Source organism: Sarcophilus harrisii, chromosome 1, assembly GCF_902635505.1.
Source record: "Sarcophilus harrisii chromosome 1, mSarHar1.11, whole genome shotgun sequence".
Classification (NCBI taxonomy): Eukaryota; Metazoa; Chordata; class Mammalia; order Dasyuromorphia; family Dasyuridae; genus Sarcophilus; species Sarcophilus harrisii.
The window spans coordinates 318801540-318821294 of record NC_045426.1 but is presented as its reverse complement, the minus strand read 5'-3'; the positions used below and the strand labels follow the sequence as shown (position 1 = coordinate 318821294).

Here is a 19755-nt window from a genome sequence, read left to right as displayed (position 1 = left end):
TGTATTGCCTCCTCATTTATTCTATTCTCTCTCCTTTTACCCTGTCCCTCCTCAAAAGTGTTTTTCTATTGACCACTCCCTCCCTCAATATGCCCTCTCTTTTATCACTCTTCCCCCTTCCAGTATCCCATTCCCCTCCTACTTTCCTGCAAGTTAAGATAGAGTTTTATACCCATATTAAATATGTATGTTATTTCACCTTTGAGACAATTCTTGCTAGAGTAAGATTCAGTCATTCACCCTCTCTCTATCCTCTTCCCCTCCATTTGAAAACCTTTTCCTTGCCTCTTTTCATGGCAGATAATTTATACCATTCTACTTCTCCCTTTCCCTTTCTCCCAGTATTGTTTAGGTGCCAAAATATAATGTTCTGGTTAGCTTTCCGGAGGTCTTGGGACCAGCCTTGGTCTTAGCAGAATAATAACAATGAGAATGGTCAAGAATAGAGTCCAAAGTCTTTATTGTCTTCTTCAGTCCCATCTGAACCAGTCTCTTCCAAAGTGCAGGAGGCAGGAGAACCACCACAAGGTGGATCAAAAATGGAATCTCTGGCTGACTTTGTCCTCAGTTTAAATACCCTATTACAAGTACATCATCATAGGTGTCCATCTTGTAGAATAGGTGTCAACTTATACAACTATACTAAGTACTAAGTGCATGTAAACTAGAAAATCATTATCTTAACTCTACTGAGTTAACACCTTGTTTTAGGATTAAATCAATCATACTGTGCCTTAAGTATATTTCTCCAGAGTCCCTGCCCTTTACACAGTACATTCATCTCTCACCCCTTAATTTAATTTTTAAGATATTATCCCTTCATATTCAATTCATATCTGTGCCTTCTGTCTATATATATTTCTTCTAATTGCTATAATAATGAGAAGGTTCTAATGAGTTACAACTATCATCCTCCCATGTAGGAATGTAAATAGAGAAACCTAAAAGAGAACTTTAGATAGAGGGCAAAGTCCAAATATAAATGAATGAATCACTAAAGTAGAATGTTAATACAGGATAATATTAACAATTAAATCAGCTAAGTGGCCCAATGGATAAAGCAGAAAGATTCATCTTTCTGAGTTCAAATTTAACCTTAGACATTTACTAGCTGTGTGAACCTCAGCAAGTCACTTAACCCTGTTTGCCTCAGTTTCTCATCTGTAAAATGAGGTGGAGAAAGAAATTGTAAATCGCTCCAGTGTCTTTGTGAAGAAAACACCAAATGTATAAAAAAAACTGAACAAAAACAACTAAATAACAACAATTAATAGGGTTTCTTCCCAGAAACTTTCTCAACTCTTTTACATAATGTGGTTAACTGATGTGGCTATATATAAGGCTGTATTTAATCTTGTCTAAATACAGAGAAATTCAACAGGGCCTAATTCCTCCTTGATCAGTATTGGAGTTTTTTTAGGAAAACCTTTGACTTTGCAGTCACTCCAAGCAGTGGTTGTGAATGAGCCTAAGCTGGACATTAGAATGTCTTTTCAAGCAGCAAATGACCAAGTACTCCCCTTGGAGTCAGGAATATCTGGCTAGTTGTGATTCTTGGCTAATTCACCTAATCTCTGACTCAGTTTCTTCATCTGTAAAATGGTGATAATAATAGCATCTACCTCTCAAGATTATTGTAAGGATCAATTGTGATATTTGTAAAACTCTTTGTATACTTTAAAGTGTTATATAAATAGTAACTATTAATAGAAAAATATAGTTTAATACTGTTACAGACTGCTGTCCTATGGATTTTCCATACTTCTGACATATTCGTCAATAAATAAAGTAGGTTATTATGTTGGAATGGAATCTCAGACCAGATTCCTATTCAGGCAGAGTTGGAGTAAACACATATTTTTCAGTCTTTTTTTTTTTTTAATGCTATTAACTGCTTGCTATTAACTAGTCTGGGTGGATTGGCACCTGCTCCCTGCCTGAATGCACACCCCACCACCATCCATTAGCTACAGTGTAGCCTCCCAGAGGGATGGGAAATATATAAATACACTGGGAGGGTTTGGCTGCTTCAACAGAGACCACATCCATCTATTTGGACGGCTTTCTTTCTCAAGTGTAGACTATTTACTAAACCCACAGTTTTCTTCCTCATCTCTTTTCCCTCTTACTTTTTCCTTTATTTTGTGTCAGTGTTGGTCTACGGTAAGTGCTCAGATATTTATAACCACTGTCAAAATAACCCTTCTCTTTGAGACTTTGGAGACTGCTACCATATCTTTAAAAGGAAAGGAAGGGTTCCTTCAAGAGTCCTACTCTAACGCTCTTAAAGATATGTTAACAATCTCTAAAGTCTATGTGAGAGGGCCCAAGATAAAATCACTTATACAAACTGAAAAATCTCAGAATTAATTATTTGAACAGAAGTCTGTTTCTAGTTTTTGTTAGGTCCTAAGGTCAAGAGGACCTGAACAATAATTTGAACAGTCTTGTTGCATGTCTCCTATTTGGCAGTATCCATGTGGGCAATAGTAAGTGTTTAAGTGTGGGTAGAAGGGTCACCATTACTTAAAAGCCTAGTCTGATTAGACATGACCAATTCAGAAAAGCTATTTAAGATTATGTTTAATAATATCTATGTATTGGGGTATTCAAATGATTATTATATGCTATATCCCAGATCTCTCCTTCAATAAACTTTTATTAAGTACCCAAACAGTCACTGATCAATGAAAACATTTCCTGTCCTCAGAGAGCTTACATTCTACAGACAACCACGGTTATAATTATTGCTCACATTAAAGGATTACAAAGAATTTTCCTCATAACAACCTGCTGCAGTCTACAATGCAAGGCTTATGCTCATTTTGAAGTCCATGGCACAAGTATTATACTGTTTTTGCAGATGAAGAAAAGAAGACTCAGCATTCAAATATTCCATGTATTGCTTACCCTACTCTCCTTCATATGTTTACTGTCCAGTTCATTCAAACTGGACTACCCGTCTCCAATTCTTATTCTGTCTTTACTTGTCTTATGTCTACTCATACTATATCCCACAGCTACGATTAATTCCTTCCTAACTTCTCCTTACCCCCCTCCCCATTCAGGAGTATGCTAGAACCAAAGCAGATTGATTTTAATTATTATATTTTTCAATATGAGTAATTATACCTCAGAACTTAGCCAAAATCAGACCTTGATTTATTTTTGTTGTTTTGTCGATTGTTTAGACTTAAGAAAGTGATGGCGAAAATAGCAATAAATGCAAATAAAACTTTAAAATGTGGCATTTGAACATTTCCCCTTGAGAGTCAGTTGTTAAACATTTATCAGTAAACTTTTGTCCCCATTCCTCTATTTCCAACTGGCAAAGTAATTTCCTTCCAAAGTCCAATTCTGTTATAAACTTCTCCATGAAGCCTTTCATAGTAGAAGTATTTTTTCCACATATAATTGTTTTCTCTTACAATCTCTCATATAACTCATAGGCCATCCAGCATCTTGGACATCTTGCCATCTGTTCCACCTCTTGCTCTAGAAACAGCAATCAAATCATTTTTACCATTGCTTCTTGAAAGGGCATAACAATTGAATGCCCTATTGCTCTTTTCATCATCTCTATATGTAGCCATCCCAGATCTAATCTCCTTCCATTGGACCATTCCTTTGTATGTTCTGTCATTCCTTATTAAAATGTAGAGTCCTTGAAGGCAAGAGCTACCTTTGTATTTTTATCCATTTAACCTAGAACAATTCCTGGAATATTGCACTCATTTCAAAAACCATTCAGTTATTTTTTTCCTGTATTTGCATTGAGAATATTCTGATTTGTAACAATTACCTGTGAAACCTGAAGTTGTCCTGAAAATGGCCAAAGTTGTTTTAGGTCAGTCACTACTAAAAACCTTTGTTCATAAACTCCCATGGATGTTACTTTTGCCAGATCAACAAGAAGTTAATTCATAGAAAAAGGTGCTTAAACTGCCTAGCAAAATAATTTTTTTTTTTTACAAATGTGGGTCTTTTCTCCTCCTTTATGATTTTTTAAAAATATATTTTATTATAGCTTTTTATTTACAAGATATATGCATGGGTAATTTTTCAACGTTGACAATTGCAAAACCTTTTGTTCTAATTTTTCCCGTTCCCCCCCATCCTCTCCCCGAGATGGCAATACATGTTAAATATGTTAAAGTACATGTTAAATACAATATATGTATATATGTCCATACAGTTATTTTAGCAAAATAAATTTCAAGTAAAAATCCCTTCATGTTCACAGATTCCTACATTATTGTGGAAAGGAACACACAAGGGAACATACGTGGCCAGAGTGCCAAGTAGGAGAAAGACAAGTCACAAACCAAGGGTAGCATCCCTACACAACCCCTTCTCTGCTTCTAATTGCTGCTTCCGTTAGTGACAAGTTTGGTGATATACCCAAGCTGTAAACTATTGTTCTGCAGGCTGATCAAATGGTTCTCCATGGCCTTCTTCACTACTTTTTTATGTGTCATTCACTCACTTCTGAACATTTTTGTACACATTTTTTATTCCCCCCCTTTAAAAAAAAGATTTCAAAATTCTCAACGACAAGACTTGTATTCATTTGATCTTTGTATTCCCTCTACCTGACTCAGTGCCTTTCACATTATGATATTAATTTAATAAAAGCTTATTGAATTGATTTGGGTTTTGAAATTGTCCAAACAGTGGTAGAACCTGAGAAAATCAGAAAATATGATAAAAAAATAAGGATTTTTATGCCAGGTACTGTGTTTGGTGCTTGATGATGGTTGTCACAACAGTCTCTGACCTCAGAGAAAATAGCTTACCTTATCAAACTACTTGTTTGTAAAAATGAAATATTTCTTTCCTTTTAAATTAATATATGTAGCTCACAAACTACTGGGTTTCCTGAAATTGTTATTAAGGATTTCAGACATACTTGTGGTCATTTTCAGGCATTAAAACTTATGTTAGCAGCAAATTGTCTCACCTTGCTAGGTAGGATCAGAGCTTTAACGTTGGTACATACTAAATAAAGTAATCCCTGTTATATGATTGTGTTCGAATGCCGTCATTCTGTCCTCCTGTGTCCTTCCTCAGCTCTCCACTTGCTGTATTATCTGGAAAATGATTTAGGGTGTGTCTGTTGCCAAGATACTGAATACTCTTCACATAATAATATGCTAAAAGAATAATTGGAACTGGCTCTGGTACTCCGAGGTAAGGATCTGATTAATAGATATGTGGCAAGTGCTCAGGCTATTGAGAAATACGATATAAATATACAGCAAAGTGAGAAATATGAAAAGAGCACTGAGACAAGTTCTGTCAGACAGGGCAAGCTGGCAATTTGGAGCAAAGGACTGAATTTTGTAGAGTCATCGATGGCTGGTCATCAAAACTTAGGTAATCTATTTTCACCAGGGAAAAACAATTGAAGCAGATTCTCTCTATCTCCTCTGTCTCTGTCTCTGTCTCTCTCTCTGTACCTCTCTGTCTCTGTGAATCTCTGTCTCTGTGTCTTTGTCTGTCTGTCTGTCTGTCTCTCTCTCTCTCTTTCTCTTTTTTCCTCTCATGTTCTCTTCATTCTTATACTCAGCCTCTGCTATTGTTAGCTTTATTAGATAATGCTTGACTTTTGATTTCTTCATCAAATGTTGAAAATGCAGCATGTCCCTAAACTAAACACAAAAGAAGGGGCTGGAGAACTGCCGGTGATGCCGGTAATTCTGTCTCACAGATTTCTCAATTGTTTTTCCCAGAAAAGGGACAGTTTGGCGCAAGGTAATGGTAAATGAGGATTGCAATGACAATAATGATTTTGTAATTAGGAGCCTGCCTTGCTTTCTGAGCAAAGAAAGGTCCCTCTAGAAGCTATGGCATGGCTAAACATGTCCCTGGATGTAACCAGAGGGCCCTGAAAGTGTGAATTAGGTGAAAACCGAGGGACACATTAAAAGAAAATTAGTAAACCAGTGAAGTCCTAGAAGATGGTGATTACATTGAAAGACAACATAGTATAATGGTTAGAATCTTGGAGAGAGTAAGGAATCTTGGAAGAGAGAAAGTTCAAATCCCTTTTCTGGCACATATTAATTTCATGATCTGGGCAAGTTACTTAAGCTTCCTGAACCTCAGTTTACTCATTTTTCAAATGATGAGATTGGACTAGATGGATTCTAAAGTTTCCTTCAGTCCTAAGTCTATGATACTATTATCTGATGAGATTCTCTACACTAAAAGTGGGAGATTCTATTGTAAACTAGATTAAATGTTGTTGCTTCCTTCTCAAGACTATCAAGAAATAAAATCACTATTCACCAACTATCCCCTTCAGTTCAATTTAAAAAACCTTGAGTAAGTACCTCCAATGTGCCAGGCATTGTGCCGGATAGTACAGGTACAAAGACAAAAATGAAAATAGTTCCTTTTTTGAGGATGCTCATGAATATCAAGAATTAGAAGCAACAACCTTTTGGTCCAGGCTATAGCAGGATCTCCCACTTCTATGTCTAGAACTCTGAAACTATGAACCTTCTTTGAGCAGAATAAATTTGGAGGCAGAAGGTTTGGATTCAATTTTTATTTCAGTCACTTACAAGTTCTGTGCCCAACAGATCATTAAATCTTCTTGTGACTCAATTTTCTCATCTGAAAAATGTGGAGGTTGAACTTAGTTCAAAAGTAATTTCTAGCTCTAAATCCATAAACTCATGAATACATAGGTAGTAAAATAAATGAAAGTAGAGTTCTTGTCTTCTTGTCCTACATAAATCCTTAATTAATCTGGGTGATAGATTTGGGCTGACTTGAAAATCAAAGTGAAGGCAAATACTTTGTCATGACCTATTGGCCCTTAAACCACAACCAAGAATAAATCCCCATCAAGCATTATTTCATATTGACCAAGCATATAATAAGGCATTGCTGATGATTCAGTGACCTTGTTAGCACATCTTCACAATAACAATTGTGGTTTTTTGAAAAGACACAAACCCCCAAGCTTCATTGTAATATTCAGTAATGCTTGAGACATAGCACTTTTTCTTCTGAGGATTTAAAAACCTTTCACAAGCATTATCTCATGAATCCACAGTGTGATGGCTGTGAGGTAGGTGGCAAATATGAATGACCCCATTTGATATAGAGAGAAATTGGGACACTGTGAATGTGACTGGCCCTGGGCTACATAGAAAGTCACTGGCAGAGCTAGGAATAGCAAACAGGTCTCATTGACTTGTAGGCTGGTCCTCAGGACAAGAAGTCTGTATTCCTAAGAGCTCAGTATTATCTTGTTGATTGGAAGTTTTCTAAGGCATCATGATGCTTAAGCTTTTTTCTCATTTAATAATTTCCTTACTTAACATACATGTAGTGATCCCCTCCCCCAGTACTTTCTTTCTTTCTTCTTCTTCTTCTTCTTTTTTTTTTTTTACATTTACATTTACTTTCAGTAAAATGTAAGTTCATTTAGGGGAGGGGTTGTTTTGTTTTCATTTTTTTATTCCCAGTTTTGCATATTACTTGCTTTTGTGAATTGAAGTGAATCTATCTTATGACTATCAAGGATGACCCATAGACTTAGATCTTAAAGATCCCCTGCTAGACATCATTTAGTTCAATCCCCTCATTTTATAGATAAGAGAGGCAGAGTGACTTGGCTATTTTCTCCCTTAAGAAAATAAGCTCCTCACTAGTAAGGATATATATTTTTTCATTCTTTGTCTTTGTATTCCCCAAAGTCCCACTAGTAGCAAATAGCAGATCCCACCCTTCTGATTCAAAGTCAGGACTTCCAACGCCAAATCCTGTGCTCTTTCCACTGTTTTGTATATCCCTAAAGCCCCTCAGAAATTGAATGAGCAAGATTTCTAGGCTGACAAAAGCAACAAAATTCATAGAAAAAACAATCACTGAAAATCCTAGGGAAATTTTATGGAATTTTAAAAATTATATTCCCAAGAGCTACTATAAAGAAAAGCAAGACATTGATGAATCACCAAAGAACCTTCAGTTAGTGATAAAAATTTTTTAAAAATCTTTTCCCCTCTCTTTTAAGAGTACTCACCTAAGAGGCCTTTTCTGCAAAGATCTAGCATTTTAACCAAATGCATGTAAACTGAAATTGCAAACCAAGATCATTTTTTGTAGTAGCAGTCCTGGCACGAGATATACTGTAGCTCTTAAGCTGTCTCCAAGACCAGTGAAATGTTTGACAGGCAAGTGCACCTTGATGACATTATTTGATCCAGAGACAAAAGAAACTAGACTTGCTTGTGATGCAGACATTGATTGTACTTAAGAATTCAATGTTTTCTACTTCTTTTCTTTGGTGTGGAGGGGGAAAGGATTGAAGAAATGTGATTTATATTTTAAAAGATTGCCTCAGTGAAACAACTTCTTATCAGTCCAAGGAAGAGCCTCAGAATGAGACTAAAATATCCATCTCTATATCATTCACCATGCTTTTATTACCCAATAAATGCTAAAAAATATTGGTTAAAGGAATACTCATTTCAAGTATGGAAGCTCTAAGAACTCAGACCAATACAATGATCAAAAATGTTTCCATAGAATGAATGATGAAATATGATGTCCACTTCCTGCCAAAGAGGTGAAGGACTCAGGTTGCAGAATATGACATTTTTTAAACATAGTCAGTGAAAGAATTTGTTCTATTTTATGAGGCATGTTTTTTTTTTCTCTTTTCCAGTGAGGGTGATGAGTAGGAGGGGAAAAAATAGAGTTCCGTTAAATAAAGCTACATTTAATTTTAAAAGAATGAATACTCATTTTATGCTTCTTTATTTTATCCCGAGAATAATACCACAAGGAACTACATGGGGGATGAGTAACCCAAAAATCTAATTGGTGAGAGCTTTTTGCCTATGAAGTTAAGAGAGGGAACTTGATCCCTAAATTGTTTTAGTAGAGTAGATATGTTCTATGGCCATAAACACCAGCCAGCCATTTTGAAAATGTATGACAAACATTATGTGGTAAAGACATGGCTGAGTCAATACCAATTCATTACAAATTCTATTACAAACCATAAAAATATAAAAAATAAACAATTATCCTACTGACAGTGGTTCTTTAGACATATCTTTGTATATGACTGGTCTATGTACTCTCCTGGGAGGAGCCATTCAATCAGAGGGAGAAGCCAAAGGGTACTTCCAATGTGTGGGAAGGAGCTTCAGGATGAAGGGTTGGGATATGGTAGAAGAAATCAATAATGGAGCCTAGAGAGGATTGAGGCAGAGCAAAATCTAATGAAAGCACAGATTTTGAATGAAATGATACAAAAATGAGGTAGAGGCCATGGAGTCAGCATGGAGACATCTTGGTGTATTTTGCACTGAATGTAAACAGGCAAAGAGTAATCAGATCCTTGGTAGCACATAGAACAACTCAAATTGTTTTTCTACTTTTTCCCCTTAGCTTGCAGGAAAAGGACAAGAGAAAATTTTGTACAAAAGTTTAGAAAAGAAGAGGTTTAGTTCTGAATTATTGGGCATGAATTCCATTTAATAGGCTACACCTGGACTAAATATCATGACCCTAAAACTTTACTATATGAAGAACAATTCTCTACTTAATAAATATCAATTACTTTTACAAAATGACTGCTCTTCTTATCTCAAGTAATGTCAAACTCTACAACCCAGTCTGGTTCAATGTAGCATACAAGGGAATCACAGACAACTCCCATATTCTGAGCTTGAAAGAATAACTAATAAGAAAAGTAGGAAAATAAGGAGGAAAAGTTGGTTTGAAATAGGAGATGATAAACTCAGTTTCAGAGTTCTTGATTTAGAAATGTAAGTGGGACATCCAAAACTGTATCTAAGGAAAATCTAGTTGGGGGGAGTTAGGTTGGTGAGGGCAGAGCCATGCATAGTCTGCATGAGGTACAGTCAAACTGGATGAATCAACCTCCAGGGAATCTAGCCTGGTCTCCCAATGACCTTCAACCCATGGTGGAGATAAAGGATCTAGATGAGGCAGTGACAGATGAGGAGAAAGAGGGGTGGTAGAAAAAGGTAGGCTCCCAGAGGGAGATGCTTAATTGTTAATTAACTTATGGAATTCTTAAATGGGAGCAGATATGCCCAGTTCTTTGGATACTTGCCAGGAAAGACCATGACTTCAGCAGGGAATAAGGTTTCAATCATATTTTAAACAGACTGAATATTACAGGGACAAATGGCCTAGAAAGTACAGATACATATGGAGAAAGGAGGACGCAGAGGTAGATGATATTGAGTCAGGGATGGGATGGTAGAGGAAATCAGACATCATGAGGAAGAGACTGAGAAGGGAAACAAAGTCTCTTATATAACCATGAATTAGAGTTGGGAATAATATGGATCTGGATGGAAAGAGAGGAATACTGAGGAAATGAGTTTGGATTTTCATTTTTACAATGTTTTGCTAGGTGACAGATTGTTATCCCTACCCCATTGGGGTTAGTTCATTAATATATTCGCATCATCTCAAAGTTATCAGCAACATTCAATGCTCTGCTGGTCTTATTGTGATTATCTGGAGCTTATCTGAGGTTTTCAAAGGATGGGCAGTTAGCAAAACCAAAAGACTCTTACAGTAAGAGCTAGCTGACATCTCCTAAGTTAGCAGATAGTCTCAGAATATGATTTTTAGTTAATTTATGATACAGTTTTCAAGTAACTGTTATCTTCTTTGATCTATGGGATAATCTGTAAATGACTTCCAGATTCCCTTTGCAATCTTACTCCGGTTACTGTTATTTTATATTAACAATTTGCAAACTTACTCTAATAGTTAGAAGGGAAAAGGATGGTCGGGGAGACCAGAATAAGATGCAATTTCAATACAGATATTATGGTGATAAGACCTAAGGTGATATTCCAAGTTAGGTGAGAAAATGGATAGGTCATGCACATCATAGAGGTCAGTGAAGAATGATGGGCTAGAATGCCATCTGAATCAGAAGTAAACTGATTTTCAGCATTCTGGGGCAAAATTCCAATTTCTCTACTCAAGTCTGAGTTTTGGGAAGAAACTTTTGGGGTCATCTGACTAAAGAAAATAAACATACAGTTGGAAACATGGGACTAGAGATTGGAATGTTTCCTTTGAGTTATGTCAGGATTTACCAAATCTATGCAAAAGAAAAAAATGTCAAAATAACATGTTAAGGAACTGACTAGTATAAAAATTCAGAGATGAGACTTTGATTTATAGAGACTTTGACTGGTTATTTTAAAAATTTCAAGTGTGCATATTTAAATTAAAAATGAAAACATCCATTTTTCTAAGAGTATGCCAAGTCAAAATTTATTGTTGCTATTATTTGTCAGTCGTGTTTTGATACTAGATTTGTTTTACATATATCTAAATATAATATCCAAAATCAATGAATTGGATCTTTAAGGTAGTTGTTAGAATAAAGCATCACTTAATTCATAAATGTTGCTTATTGAAACTGACGATCCAATAGAACAATAAATGAATTAATGAATAAAAAGATGGATTAAATGGGATTGTAGATTTTTTTAAGTACTTAGCCAAACATTCTTTCTAAAACCATTTGAAATGTTCAATACTTTGCATTTCAGTCTGGTTCTCATACTCTGAATTTAAGTGGTGGGTAATGAAAGGACAAGGAAAAGAAGTCACTGGATCTGAAAAAGCTTAAATAATTATTGTAACCATTTCTTTGAGGTGGTCTCTGAGCTTCAACTTTCTCATCTATAAAATGGGTATGTGTGGACTCTGAAAATACTCCTGGATATTTAATATATAATTGATAGTTTCTTTTACTTTCTGAGGGCTTCATGATACATTGGAAAGAGCATTGAATTTGGAATCAAAGGACATGGGTTCAATATTCAGGTCCAGAATCATAACTAAGGTTTTGCTACAGTTTAGTGAAATTTAAAAAATGCAAAATTTAGTAGGTGCTCTCTTTTAGTGGTATACATGACACAATTGTAACTAATTTCCTTTCCATTCAATTTGACATAATTTGTATTATTTACTCGTATTATTTTCATATCATGGATTACAAATTCTATTTGAATGAATTATTTGTATTATTTATCTCATGTGTCTTTTTGTGTTTCTAGGGCCCAGGGCCAAAAATGCTAGTTCTAGCTATTCTACTTTTTACTTTGCTATGGCCTTGGAAAGCTGGAGAAAGAAATGGAAAATCCCAAATGGGCTTATGAAGAGTTGAACATGATTGAAAAAAAAAAAAAACTGAAACATCAACTGACCTTGTATAAGTCACTCTTTGAGCCTCAGTTTCCTTTCCTCATTTGTAAAATGAGAGGACTAGACTAGATTACCTAGATTATCTGTGACCCTAATAGTTTAAATTTTGCTCCAGAAATATATATTATATCATATCACACCTTATCATCAATTTATCCTATCCTTTCCTTTACTATTCTATCCCATTCTATCCTATCCCATCTCATCCCATTCATGCTATCCCAAATTGTTGTAGATTAGAGATGGAAGGCACCTTAAAGGTCAATTAATGCAACTCTTTCATTTTACAGATGAGGAACTGAATCCTAGCAAGAAGTCCAATGTCTTGTCAAGACATAGAAATAAAAAGTAAAAGAGTTCTAATTAGTGATTTTAGTACTGGGGAGTATAAGCCTAAAAATTAAACCTAGGTTCTCAAGCTTCAGATCCAGCACATTTTGCACTGTATCTTAGTATCTCTAACAATTTTAATGATCTAGAAAGTGGCACCAACAGTAGAGTTAAGAAGGAAATATCCTAAATATCCTTCAGGGATGTCATAGCAGTTGTAGATACTTGAGCCTTATTGTTTTTAAAATTGAGGCATGATTTTATTTTACTTAATTCCACTATCTGGCACTGGATCACCTTCAATAAGTCTAGCAGTCATATGCTTCATTTTAGACAATTAAAAAAATGAAGAAACATTACCTCCTTAGAGAAAACGATTACACCCGTTTTTTAAACTCTATAAATATATTATGTGTGTTCTAAATATATGGGCTTGGTAAAGAAAGGTCTAATGGATGCATTTTATCGTAAACAAAGGAGATTTACATATTCCCTTATTGATAGTGGCATTCTATTAATAATTGAACCACAGTTTCAGCCCAGGATCTTATTCTTCAAATGTGGTCTGTGATGTATTGTGGAATATGCTTTGTGTGGGGAGGTACTATTAGAGATAAACATTATTAGAAATTCACAACTGACCGTTCATTTTAAAACATCATGTATTTTAAAGAATTACTCATTGGAATCACAAGTAATACAAAACTCATGTGAGCCAAAAGAGGGAAAAACTGTTGTTTTTTTTAATAGTAGATGAAAATGCACACTCGCCAGCATGTAACTGTTCAGTTAAACTACCAAAATGACTAACCTGAAGGTATTTTTGATAGCTTCTTATGAAGATAGAAATGATAGGATTAATAGGGGGCATTTGGCATAAATTTCCCATCTTTTTAATAATCACTTGAGCATCCTGGAGGGCCAGTACAGGCAACTCAATTTCATCTAACCCTTAATGTAAATGTTAAAAAGTACAAAAGATTTTTTGCAAATGTTAAAAAAGAATATGCAGGCATTAATTTCTTATCCATCCAAATTCATCTGCTCAGCAAAATGCCTGGCAGATAGTATATAAAAACAAATATTGACTGATTATACAATCAGATAAACAAACACAAAAAAGTATAAAGAAGTAGGTCTTGAATAGAAAAGAAGCAACAAAAGTCTATGTAGTCTTGGAGCACCCTTACAACTCTCTGGGTTCCAGCTCCCTGGAGGGTTGAGTAGAAAGGAAGCAATGAACACCTTTGAATGATGTTTTTCTAATCTTGTAGTCATAATCTTCTAGTCCATATGACTGGAACTGGAAGGAATTTTATAAGTCATCAAGTCCAATCCTTTATTTGACAGATAAGGAAACTGAGGCACAGAGAAGCTAAGTGACTTCTCCAGAATCACACAGCTACTAAATATCTGAGGATTTGAACCTAAGACTTTCTAATTCCAAGTCCACTACACCATATTACTTCAGTCATTTTTTGCCTTTGTAATTTAGAGCAGAGATATCAAACACATATGTGGTTCTACAACTCTTCCCCAGCAAGGCCCAAGCCAGATTAAAATTCAATTGGGAAAATATTTAACAAAGTAAATAAAAATAAAATAAAATAAAGCTGATATTACATTTTAAAACTAAGTTAACAGGAAGCCTAAAGAGGTTCTTATTTATAGTTTAGTGGCCACCATTTCTATGTGAATTTGACACCACAGGATTGGAGGACTGACTCTGCTCCCTTCTTTTCTGTTCTCTCTTGATAGCTATAAAATACAGGGGAAAAGTTAATTTTCCTCCTGAATGAAAGGAAGAATTTGGGTGATGGGAGAAATACAGTATTGAGGAGGTAATAAAAATAGAATATTAGTAATACTTTTTTTTGGACTAAAAAAATCACAAAATAAAACAGATTCTTATCTCATATATTTAGTGTAATACAGTGGAAAGAGCACTAGGTTTGGGGATATAGGACATGGGTTCAGTTTCCCATTTTCCCAAAAACTTATGTAACTGTAGCATTTGTACTCAATGATCCTTAAAGTACTGAACTAAAACAGGTACATTTTAAATGTCTATTAGAATTCAAATCTTCTTCCTGCTGATTCAGAGCTCTATCTATCAGATCATATCACCTTCCCTTTACTGATAAGAAGGTTGTCATTGTCAGTTATGGTGGCGTGCAGATTACTTAAAATAAGCAATAATTTTGATATGGTTTCCCTTGTGACAGCAATGATCATGTGTATATGTTTCTATGAAAACTCAGCTGTTTCAGGATATCTGATCTTGAATAGATGCAAATAATTAATATGGTTTCCCTTACCTTTAGTTCTTTATCAGTTGAATACAGGATTTCATTTCATACAGTTTCCTTGTGTTTTTTTGTTTTTGTTTGTTTGTTTTGTTTTGTTTTTCCCCACTTAATGGTATTTTTTTTCTTCCAATTACATGTAAAAATAGTTCATTCACTTTTATAAGATTTTGATTCCAAAATTTTTTCTCCTTCCCCTCTCCCCAAGGCAAGAAGCGATCTGATATAGATTATATATGTACAATCATATAAAACATTTTCATACTAATCATATTGTGAAAGAAAAGACAATCAAAAAGGTGAAAATAGTAGGCTTTGATTTGCATTTAGCCTCCATAGTTCTTTTTGTGGATATGAATAGCATTTTCCATCATGAATCTTTTGGAATTGTCTAAGATAATTGTATTGTTCAGAAAGTTAAATCTATCAAATCTGATCATTGCTGTTACTATGTACAATGTTCTCCTGGTTCTGCTCACATCACTTAGCATTAGTTCATGTAAAACTTTGCAGGTTTTTCTGAAACCACCATTTCTTATAGAGTAGTATTCCATTACATTCATATACCACAATTTGTTCAGCCATTCCTCAATTGATGAGCATCCCCTCAATTTCCAACTCCTTGCCCACACAAAAAGAGTTGCTATAAATATTTTTGTACATGTGGGTCATTTTTCCCTTTTCATGATCTCTTTGGGATACAGGCAGTAATGGTATTATTGCTGGATCAAAGGGTATGTGCAGTTTTATAACCCTTTGGGCATAGTTCCAAATTACTTTCTACAATGGCTAGATCAGTTCATAGGTCCATCAAAAATGTGTTTGTATTTCAATTTTCCCACATCCTCTTCAACATTTATCATTTTTCTTTTCTGTCATTTGAGCTAACCTGATAGGTGTAAGGTAGTAGCACAAAGTTGTTTTAATTTGTATTTCTCTAATCAATAATGATTTGGCACATTATTTTATATGACTAGAGATAGTTTTAATTTCTTTGTCTGAAAATTGCTTGTTCATACCCTTTGACCATTTATCAACTGGGGATTGTTATGTTTTTAATTTGGGGATTTTTAAAAAAAACAGTGGACAAGCAAATGAGCAAAAGTTGTCTATTTTAAAGAGCACATTTTAATGATTGTTAGATATTCTGTATGCTTTTTAGTGTAAGGAAATAAGATATTTCAAAGATAATTCAAATTCATAATGAAATAGCAAGTTACACTGAAGCTTAAGAATGTGTAGTTAAATAAATACCAAGAACTGACAATGTATTGCTATAAAACATCCTAAACAATCACCTAAAAATTAGCATCATGTTCAGAGGGACCAGGCAGCTGAAGATGTTGTTGATTCCTCTATAAGTATTAAGACAGATAGTAGATAAAGTACTGGACTTAGAGTCACTAGCTATGTGAACTCGGGCAAGTCACAATCTATTGGTCTCAATTCCCTTAACTGTAAAATGGGGATCATAATAGTACCTACCTTACAAAATTATTGAACAGCTGGGTGGCACATTAAATAGAGCATTGGGTTTGGAATCAGAAAGACTCATCTTCATGAATCCAAATCCAATCTCAAAAATGTATTCGTTGTGTGACTCTGGGCTAATCACTTAACCCTGATTACTTCAGTTTCTCATCAGTGAAATGAGAAGGGAATGGCAAACTACTCCAATATTTCTCAATAGAAAACTCCAAATGGGGTCACAAATAGTTGGATACAACTGAAAAATGACAACACAAAGTTGTGAGTATCAAATAAGATAATTTATTTAAAGTATTTAAATACTTTTTTTACTTAGCATAGTGCCACATAGTAAGAATTTAATAAATGCTTTCTCCTGCATCCTTTCCCCCTTCCTTTCTATTATATGATTTAGACTTCTTAAAGTTGGGAGAATGAGAAGGTCATTTTCAAAAAGCTGTGAACTATGTCTATGAAGAAAAAAATGCTTGTCACAAAGTACCAAAGTTTAGGGGAAAGTAATTTTTACTAATCAAACTCAATTTTTAATTCAATAATATATCAAAATCATTATCAGAAGACATCTAGATGAACCTATAAGACCTGGACAACTTCATCAGACAGTCCCTGCTCTTAAGGAGTTTGTCTAATGGAAAAGAAAATGTGAAAACAACTATGGACAACCAAGTTGTATATAGGATAAATTGGAGACAACCAACTGAGAAAAAGTCCTAGGTCCAAGTGGGTTTGAAAAAGGCTTTTTGTGGAAGGTAGAGTTTTACCTGAGGTTTGAAGGTTTGAAGGTTTGCTTCCAGAGAAGCAAAAAAGCTGAGATGAGGAAGAATAGCTTTTCAGGCACTGGGGACAGCCAGTAAAAATGCCAAGAGTTAAGAGATAGACCATTTTGAGGAAGGCATAGCAAGGAAGCTAGTGTCGCTAGATTACACGGTACCACAAGTGAATAAAATGTAAGTAGGTAAGGTAGGAAACGATTAGGTTATAAAGGACTTTAAAAACCTAACTGAAGATTCTACATTTGATCCTGTAGGTGACTGGAAGCTAAAGGAGTTTATTAAAGGGGAAAGAGAGATAAGTCTGTGATTTAAGGTGATCAATATGACAATTGAGTAGAGAATAGAATGTGGAAAACTTGTGGCAGGGAAATTGACCAGTCCAGGTCAGGGCAATGGTCCAGTTGTGAGATGACAAGGCTTTGATAATGAAGGGCAAAGGAAGTATCTGAGGACAAAAAAGAATGCATACAAGAGATATCATGGTGTCATGATGACAAAATGTGTCAAAGTCTTGTGAATAAAGATTAATAGCAAAATAAGCATGTAATATTGCAAATTATTCAATTTTAGAGGTAAAATTTTTATGAGTTATTGTACCTCAATAAATTGCACTATTATACATTGCCCCATAGATTTTGCACACCACTGCAGAAACCTCTTTGTTCAAAAGTACTGGAATACTAAGCAAGGGCTAAGAGGATCTCAATTTCTTTAATCAGTAATGATTTAGAGCATTTTTTTACATGACTATAAATTGTTTTGATTTTGATTTCCTCATCAAAAAATTGCCTGTTCAAATCCTTTGACTATTTATCAATTGGAAAATGATTCACATTTTTCAGATTTGACAAAATTCTTTACATATTTGAGATATGAGACCTTTATTTGAAAAATTATCTATAAAACATTTACCCTATTTTTCTGCTTTCCTTCTGATCTTGGTTACATTTGATTTACATGTATAAAATATTTTTAATGTAAAAAATGTAACAGAAATTATCCATTTTCTACCTCATATGTTCTCTGTCCCTTATTTAGTCATAAATTATTCACCTATCTATATCCATAAGTCTAGGAGGCAATATCTTCTATGTTTTGCAAATTTTCTTGTAACCTCTTTATATCTAGATCACATGTTCATTTTGATTTTGCCTTGGTAAATGGTATAAGATATTGTTCTGTGCCCAATTTTTTTCCAGACTGTTTTTTTCAGTTTTCCCAATAATTTTTACCAAATAATGAATTCTTACCTGTGAGAAGGCTGTATACTGTAACAGCAATACTGTTTTAAGAACAAGTTGGAATGGCTAAGTCATTTTGACTATTATAAAATGTCCAAATTAACTATAAAGGACCTATAAAAAAAGATGCTATCTATATCCAGAGAAAGAACTGACAAATAGAAGTATGTATGTAATGATTTTCCATGTATACATACATACATCTACACACATATATGTATAAATATACACACATATTTGTGTTTAATTATAGCCATTTCTGGGGAATAGGGGAGAAAGAAGAGAAAAAAGGGATAAATAAAACAAATATTTAATGTATTATAATGATAATGTAATTATAACTTTAATATATATTTAAAAGGAATGACAAGTTGTACATAATAGATTTGCAGTTTCATTTATAATCATCTTTTTTTATTCTATTATGTTTGGGAAATGTTTGTTTTATTTAATAAATTTAAAATAAAATAAATAATCATCATCTTTGAAAAGTGCCAAAAGGGTCAGTCCTATTGATAACAACATGAAATCTCTTAGTTCACAGACTTATTTGTTACTAAATCAGGATACACATTGAAGGCATGATAGGATTGTAGTATACAGGGGTAAAACCATAGGGATTAATCAGTCATTTTTGGATGTTTTTGCCTCTGATGCTTTTGTCCCAGCAGATTTATAAAAGTATAGATATTTCTAAAATTTTTGCTTCATTTGTTTATAATTTATTCCCTGCCAGCTTCCAAAATAGAATTGAATAAACAACACATAATCTTGGCAATGTAGAATTACAGTTTTCTTCACAGAATCACAGAATTTTAATGTTGTTAGGGTCCCTGAAAGTCATGTAATCCAATCCACATCTGAGTAAGAATCCCCTCTCTACAATATTAATGAAAGATCTTTGGTTAAAGATTTCTAGTGAGGGGAAATCCACTATATCGCAAGGCAACCTAATTTGTTGTGGTGGTTCAGTCATTTCCGATTCTTCATGGCCCCATTTGGGTTGTTTTTTTTTTTTTTTTTTTGGCAGAGACTGGAGTGTTCTGTCATTTCCTTCTTCAGCTTATTTCACAGATGAAGAAAATGAGGCAAAAAGGGGATAAGTGACTTAACCAGGGTCATACAGCTAGTAAGTGAAGAAGTTTTTAAATTCAGGAGGATGAGTCTTCCTGACTTTAGGCTCAGCAGCTCTATCCACTGTATCATCTAAGTTATCCAAGCTTTAATTATTAGAAAGTATTTCTTTGTATCAAAATTAAATCCACCTCTCAGCAACATCCTTAGTTACTCCTAGTTTTACTTTAAGGGACCAAGGAAAATATGCCTTGCCCCTTTTGCATAAAACAGCTAATCAGATATCGCTATCTTGTCACCTTCCAAATCATT

The 19755-nt window shown here is 34.4% G+C and overlaps 1 long non-coding RNA gene across 1 annotated transcript in view; it reads left to right on the top strand.

Annotated features, from left to right (window-relative positions):
- Positions 1 to 19755, top strand: part of LOC116420462 — a 208410-nt gene that overhangs the window by 165058 nt on the left and 23597 nt on the right. The gene's annotated exons all lie outside the window — the stretch shown is intronic.